Source organism: Mus caroli, chromosome 11 (assembly GCF_900094665.2).
Source record: "Mus caroli chromosome 11, CAROLI_EIJ_v1.1, whole genome shotgun sequence".
Classification (NCBI taxonomy): domain Eukaryota; kingdom Metazoa; phylum Chordata; class Mammalia; order Rodentia; family Muridae; genus Mus; species Mus caroli.
The window spans coordinates 92,602,685-92,610,439 of record NC_034580.1 but is presented as its reverse complement, the minus strand read 5'-3'; the positions used below and the strand labels follow the sequence as shown (position 1 = coordinate 92,610,439).

General features: G+C 47.1%; 1 pseudogene across 1 annotated transcript in view; it reads left to right on the top strand.

Annotated features, from left to right (window-relative positions):
• Positions 1–7,755, top strand: part of LOC110304555 — a 13,676-nt pseudogene that overhangs the window by 3,743 nt on the left and 2,178 nt on the right. The gene's annotated exons all lie outside the window — the stretch shown is intronic.

The window sequence follows — 7,755 nt, the reverse complement described above, 5'->3', positions numbered from 1 at the left end:
GGGAGAGAGGGAGGGAGAGAGGGAGCGCGAGTGCTTGCTTCACTTCCAGAGCACCTGAGCTAAATGAACACCATGGAAGTGAGGCAGCTCACAGTCTCCTGTAACTCTAACCCTAGCTGCAGGGCCTCCAAAGCTCTCTCCTCTCTCTGGGCCCCACAAGGACTACATACATGTGTCACACACACACACACACACACACGCACGCACACGCACACGCACACGCACACACACACACAAATAAAAATCAAAATAAATCCTTAAAGACAAAATCAACATGTAGTCTTTGGGGTTCTCTTTCCTCTGCTTCCTCCAGGATTGTATACTTGTGTAATATTGGGGGGGCTGTACCTTTCTAATTCAGAGCCCAGGTCACAGCTGCACTCATGTCTGTCCCTTTTCTTCTGGAGCCCCCAGAGACAGGCGATTTCAGTGGGGTTCTACTGTGGGCCTTGGCAGTTCTTGGAGAGATCATTCCAGTTTCTCTGAGTCACCCCCTGCTGCTGCCGTGTCTGTGCTGTCGTCTGTCCTGGGATTTCAGCATCTGTTCCTGTGTGACAAGAAGAAACAGCTCTCTCAGCACCAGCTTCGGTCCTTCCTGCTCTAATGTCAAAGGGGGGAGGTGTGCGGTTCAGAATCTGAGACATATGCCTGTGTTGTGCTGGACATAGACCAAACTCGTCCCTGCTCTATCTGCAAGATGGGGTACAGTGGGCCATTCTGGAGACAGCTCTCAGTTCTTCAGAGCCTCTGCTTTCTCTGAGACAAAGCTGCAGAGTGGGTGGAGAGAGAGAATCGGCCAAGAAAGGAAGCCTGGCCTGGTGGTGCATGTCTATATTCGCAGTCCTCGGGAGGCAGAGGCAGGGACAGCAGAGGTTAAAGTCACCTTGATTACTGAACAAGCTTGAGACCCTCATCTACATGCGATCCTGTCTAAAAAATAAATACATAAATCTTACACTCAGCTCAACCTCATTTGTGAATGGCTTTACATACCTATTGTGACTTTTTTTTTTCTTCTGAGACAGTGTCTTACTCTGTAGCCTTGGCTGGCGTGGAACTCACTGTACAGCTTTGTCTAGCCTTGAACTCAGCTGTTTTTCTGAGTCAACCCCTCCGGAGTGCTAGGCACCCCCTTGCCTGGCTGTAATCTTTTAAGATTTGTCAATAAGGATGTTGTTGTCTTCATTTAACTAAGGCTAGTCCAATTAGTGACAAAGGTGGGCGTTTGGGTTTTTTTGTTTTTGTTTTTTTGTTTGTTTGTTTGTTTTTGAGACAGGGTTTCTCTGTGTAACCCTGGCTGTCCTGGAACTCACCCTGTGGACCAGGCTGGCCTCGAACCCAGAAATCCGCCTGCCTCTGCCTCCTGAGTGCTGGAATTAAAGGCGTGAGCTACCACTGCCCTGCAAACTGGGACTTTTAAACCCATCTAAATCCAAAACACTCTCTCTCCCCATCTCACAATGCACCTGCCTGATTGCGACATGTCAGACCGAGAGCTACACAATGAACATTACTCAATTTTGTTTGGGGCAATTCTGGGAGACCTATGGGACAGTTGAGCTCAGTTTCCAAAAATGCTCTACAGAGCCGTGAATGAACAATGGGGTGTTTTCATTGTGGAGGTCAAGAAGAGCCCTAGGGTTGGGTGCTGATTCCAGTCTGGGTGTTAGGACAGCTCCTGGTTTTGCCCTACCTGATTCCTGTTCCAAGCTAGTGAGTTATTCTCTACTGTATACATATTAGGATCTTCTGAGGACATCGTTACAGAAAGCCGATTTCCAGTTCTGAAGGGGATGGGGAGCGGATCTAATCAATGTGGTGGGACTCCGTCTGAGCTCCCTGGGTGATTCTTGTGCAGCCAAGGTTGAGGATCACCGTGGTAACGGGGTACAGGAGAGAGGCTGGCAGCAATGGGAGGTTTGCCTCTCCTGACAGGTTGAGGGGAACACACTTTTGAGGGATGATTACCACAGAAGGAACCGGACTAGATGTCTGAAGTAGCTGGAAAACCAATTGATTTCCTGCGTAGGACATGTTGACATTTCAATATTGACAGGCTATAGCCCTAGAATCTCTTGGGGGGGCTGTAGGGAAGCAATCCCTGGCAGTCATCTGGTTCATTCCCCTGGATTACGTAGTGCTGGAGAAAGGGAGAGGCTTTTCCATGTATGGATTTGTTTTGTACAGACAGTTCTCATGTATCCCAGGCTAGATTCAGAATCTCCTCACACTTGCTATATAAGGAGGCTAGCTTTGAACTCAGTATCTTCCTGCCTTCACCTCCAGAAGGCTAGGATTGTAAGATATGCACCACCACGTAGTTTAACTTTTTGGCTACTTTATTGGATTCTTATATATACCACCCTTCTCCATCCCAGTTCTCTCCAACCCCCTAAAACTAGGTAGGCAAGAAAGAAGGTTAGAGGGAAAGGGATGTAGAGCTCTTTAGACTATTTCCTGCTGATTAGGGGCATTCAGTTCCTTGAGGCAAGTCCAACCTTTGTTGTTGTTGTTAGGATATCCAATTTCTTCTCCTCTCCTCTTCGGATCACTAGACAAACCACAGCAGCAGGGGGAGCAACAGCTGCCACCTCCTCTCAGGGCTCTAGGATTTTTATACCCTCTAAAGAGCCCCCAGAATTCTAAACGTAAACTAACTTCAGCTGGCAGACTCACACCCCTGCCAAAGCACGAGATGCATCATAGTCAGCTGCTGTGGACAATCTCACACCAGGGATTAAAACAAAAACATACTCATAGAACATAACTGAGTTCTGACTTTTTTTTTTTTTAAATGCAGAGTCTCACCAGGTAACCTGGCCTTGCCTCTCAGTTCTCTGGCTTCATCCTCCGGGGATTACAGGCAACATCACCACATCACACTAAACAATTTTGTTTTGTTTTCAGACAAGGTCTCAGCAGGTAGTCCTAACTGGCTTGGCACTCATAAACATCTCCTGTTTTCTGTGTCCAAAAGCTGGGGTCCGCCCCCGTGGGCATGCCCTGCTATACCCAACCGTTCAGACATGTTTGAAGAAAGGAGGATAATGCATACCTAGAGAGGCAGCACTTGAGAACAAAGCATGCTCCAGGCACTCTCCCCTCACAGCCCTTTCTCTGAGGGCTTCCTGACTGGCCTTACTCATCCTTTAGGCCTGACTAGAGAGGGCAGAGGTGCCCGCAGAAGCAGCTTGTCTTATTGGAGAGGTGGCAGAGTCAAATGCGCATCCCTAGGAGGAGTAGACACGTCAGTTTATGCTTAGAGTTAGCTGGCCCTTTTTCAATTTTTATTTATTTTGTGCATGTATGCCTGCAGTTGCATACACAGGTCACAGCATCCCTATGGATGTCAGGACAACCCTGTGGAGTCAGTTTTCTACTTCCCCCTTGTCAGTCCCAGGGACCAAACTCAAGATCAAATATAAGCCATTTCCATGGCCCCTTGGCTGCCTCTTTTGTGACTCCAAATCCCTGTGCATTACAGCCAACTCTCACCCAGGCTCCCCACTGCTCCTCCGGGTTACTGCAGCCTGCAGTTGCCCATGGAGGCCTGGTGATGGCTGTCAACCCCTCCCTTAGGGAGCAAGGCCAAGCTCTCACTTTTTCCAGCCGACTTCTCAGTCTGATTTAGTGGATATACTGGGACTGATGACACATCGGCATGGGATCTTTCTTTTGCTTCTTGGGTAATTGTCCTATTAACAGCTGTCCCAGGCAAGAGAGGGAGGACGGTGCTTTCCTTGGTGAGGAACGCGCCCTGGATTTTACAAGGTTAATCAGCAGGTTCCAGGAAGGAGCTACTGCACCTGCTCAGACTTGACCTGGAACTCGAGACAGAGAGTGGAGACTGGCTTTTGGTCTGTGCTCCCAACTACTGAATATTAAATAACTCTAAGGCGTGCACTCTGCCAGGCCTAAGTTGCCTGCTGTTAGGATTGAGGTTGTCTGCATCTGTAAATCACAGCAAATTTGGGGGCTCCCCCCCTTTCCTTGCTACTGTGAAGCAAACCATTTCAAAATACTCTCTCCTTTTTTGGGTTAGTGCTGGGAATCAAATCTAGGACCTTCTGCATGTAATGTTCTACCATTAAGTTATGTCCCCAGAGTGCTGCAGCCATAGCTGACATCACCTAACTCCACAATCCAGTTTTCTGATCTTTCTCTTTCTCTCTCTCATACATACAAATAATTATTATACACATTTATGCAGTACACCTGAAGTTGGGTTGTGTCTTAGTCAGGGTTTTACTGCTGTGGACAGACACCATGACGAAGGCAACATGATAAGGACAATATTAAATTGGGGCTGGCTTACAGGTTCAGAGGTTCAGTCCACTATTATCATCAAGACAGGAACATGGCAGCATCCAGGCTGGCATGGTGCAGGCAGAGCCGAGAGTTCTACATCTTCATCTGAAGGCTGCTAGTGGAAGAATAGCTTCTAGACAGCTAGGATGAGGGTCTTAAAGCCCACACCCACAATGACACACCTACTCCAACAGGCCACACCCACTCCAACAGGGGTCACACCTTCTAATAGTGCCACTCCCTGGGCCGAGCATATACAAACCATCACAGGTTGTAAAAGAAAATGATCAGGACAGTGTAGGAAAATCCAGAAGTTCTCTCCACAACTTTCTTACACTTCTCCAACGAGAGCCTCTCTTCTCAGCACCCGCCATTCCCCCTGTCAGCTGAGACCCAGGAGGGATAGGAAGGAGGAAGATAGTCACTGCTATTTTATGTATGATACTGAGGAATTAGTGAAAGGGACCAAACAGGGCCAGCTGTAGTTTCGTAGAACCCAGGGGTAGAGGCACGTGGATGTCCATGAGTACGCTGCATAATGAACTCCAGGCTCACCAGGGATGCACAGAGAGATCCTGCCTCAAAATAAATAGAAACAAAATAGGAAACGAGCCAATTATGAAGAAAGTGGTGGCAGCTATTGGGCTGAAGTGGAAGGGTCATCTGTTCTGCAGTAGTTTGAGCAAGGTAGTAAAGCCTACATTCAGGGCGGAAGTAGGAGAGTTGCTGATTTGATTGTTCCAAGCTAGCCCAGGATACTTGTCAAGATCTTGTTGGTAAATAAATAAATAAAATAAATGACGGCCTGCAATGTGGCTTAGAGGGTAAAGACACTGCTGTCAGGCCTGGGGACCTGAGTTGCTTTCATCCCTGGGACCCACAGGGTAGAAGGAGAAAACCCACAAACCCACATCTGAAACCTTCTCCCCCATGTGTGTGTGTCTGAGTTCGAGGCCAGCCTGGTCTACAGAGTGAGTTCCAGGACAGCCATACACATGTGCGTATGTATGTATGTATGTATGTATTCCTAAATATAACCTGCTCAGTCTGTATAAAGTTACATGTATGTGTGTTTTCAGGGCTGACCATCTGGATCTGGATGCACAGTCCCTGTGCTCTTTCCTAGAGAAGGGCAGTTTCTCCACTCTCTGAATTCCTGAGTTGCCTTAATTCTTTGTGTAGGGTTGATGTCTCATAGACTTTCCCCACTCTCTTTGGCATGTCTATCAGTGGTGTCTTTGTTCACCTAAAAAAAAAAATCACTTGTTTTTAATAACACCAACAAATAGAACCATATCTGTCACAAATGCACCCCGAGGGCCAAGAATCCCACTGACTGATTAGCGTTGGTGCATCTCTTGGAACCCAGAAGAACCATTACCAACACCCAAAACCTAACCTGCTGGTTCTGCCAACCACCAAGATACAGCAGCCACACAGTAGGAGAGTGCCTGAGACATTTATATGGTTTCCTGCTTCAAGAGCTAAAGCCAGAGAAAGTTTCTGCTCCTGCACTAAGGAGGCAGAGGCAGGGGGATTTCTGAGTTTGAGGCCAGCCTACAAAGTGACTTCCAGGACAGCGGCAGGGCTACAGAGAGAAACCCTGTCTCGAAAAACAAACAAACAAACAAACAAACAAAGGCCAGCCTGGTCTATAGAATGAGTTCCAGGACAGCCAGAGCTACACAGGGAAATCCTGTCTCAAAAATTTAACAAACAAAAGATCCTGCCAAGTGGCTGTGTTTCAACTTGGTCTCACTGAGCCTCTGACTCCCAGGTCCCCACACCTGGCACAATGGGACTCCCCCTTCAGGTCTTAGCTCTCCATACTTTTGCCCTTCATGGTCATGGCTAGCAAAGGTACTCTATTTACAACCTTCTGAGACACCAAATGACTAGTTTCTTGGCAAAGATGTGGATGAGGGGCTCATTCTGGCTGGGAAGGACTTTGGTGCTGAGTATCAGCTTGCTGGAGTTATAGTGCTGGTCTCTAGGGAGACTGGGGTAGCCATCTTCTCAAGCTGTATCACTACCACCAGGATCTAGCTGCTGAAGCTCTGTACAGATCACCTGGTGGGAACCTCCCTTCTCTCATCCTGGCATACTGCTTCCTTCTTGTTTGGAGACTACCAATGGTTTGCATGGTCCCAGTCTTCAGTGGAGGTTAGGATCAGAGAAAGGACCACCTCAAGCAGAGGGAGATGTGTCCCACCCCTGGGTGAAGAATCTTGAGCTTGCTGCATAGGACAGGGGGTGAGGGGTCATGATGGGATGCAGCCTGCAAGGGACACATGTGTGGACCTTTTGTAAACTGTGTCTTCATCCTTCTTTTCACTTATAGCAATGTTTATTTCGTGGTCTCAATAACTTAGTGGCTAAATGGTCTGTTTTCTTGTTTTCCTCTTTCTAAGTGTGGAAATTAGTTCTTGGTTTGTTTTTTTTAAAGATTTATTTATTATATGTAAGTACACTGTAGCTGTCTTCAAACACTCCAGAAGAGGGCGTCAGATCTGGTTATGGATGGTTGTGAGCCACCATGTGGTTGCTGGGATTTGAACTCCAGACCTTCGGAAGGGCAGTCAGATGTTCTTACCCACTGAGCCATCTCACCAGCCCTAGTTCTTGGTTTTGTTTTGGGACAAAAGTTTGAGCTCTGTCAGCCCTAACAAGCCAGCCTCTGGGATCTGTCCCAATACGTCAGAGAGATGAGTATATTAACTATTACACTCATTTTGCTTATTGCTGTGATATTTCCGCCATGGCCAAGGTAACTTAGAAGGATTTGGGGCTTACAGCTTCAGACGTCTATTACCATCTCAGCGGGGAAGTGTGCTACCAGGCACACAAGGCAACTAGATCTGAGAAACTGAAGAGCTGAGGGCTCACATCTCTAACAGCAAACAGCAAACAGCCCACTTGAGTTTGAAATGGAAAGTCTTCTGAAACCTCAAAGCCCCGCCCCAGTGATGTACTTCCTCCAGAAAGGCCACGCCTTCTAGGCTTCTCCAAATAGACTTCTACTAGGGACCAAGTAGTCAAATGCCTAAACCTATATGGGTATAGTGTGGGTATAGGAGAAGCACCTCATTCCAACACTGCAAGTGACGGTGAAGAGCAATGACTTTCAACTGAGAACTGTCCCCATTTGATTAGTTATGATTGGAGCACATTTTAGGGGTCTGGAACAGGACACTTAACAACTGCTAATAAGAGACTAAACAGGTTAGATATAAAATGGAGGGGGAAGCCAGCCTGGTCTGGTCTACAGAGTACCAGGACAGCCAGGGCTACACAGAGAAACCCTGTCTTGAAACCAAACCAAACCAAACCAAAAAACCCCAAACCACTATGGTAATTTTAAGAGCTTGTCATAATTGGCCCTCCCTTTTAAGAAGGGGAACTGAGTGACTTGATTTTTTTTTTTTTTTTTTTTTTTTTTTTTTTTTT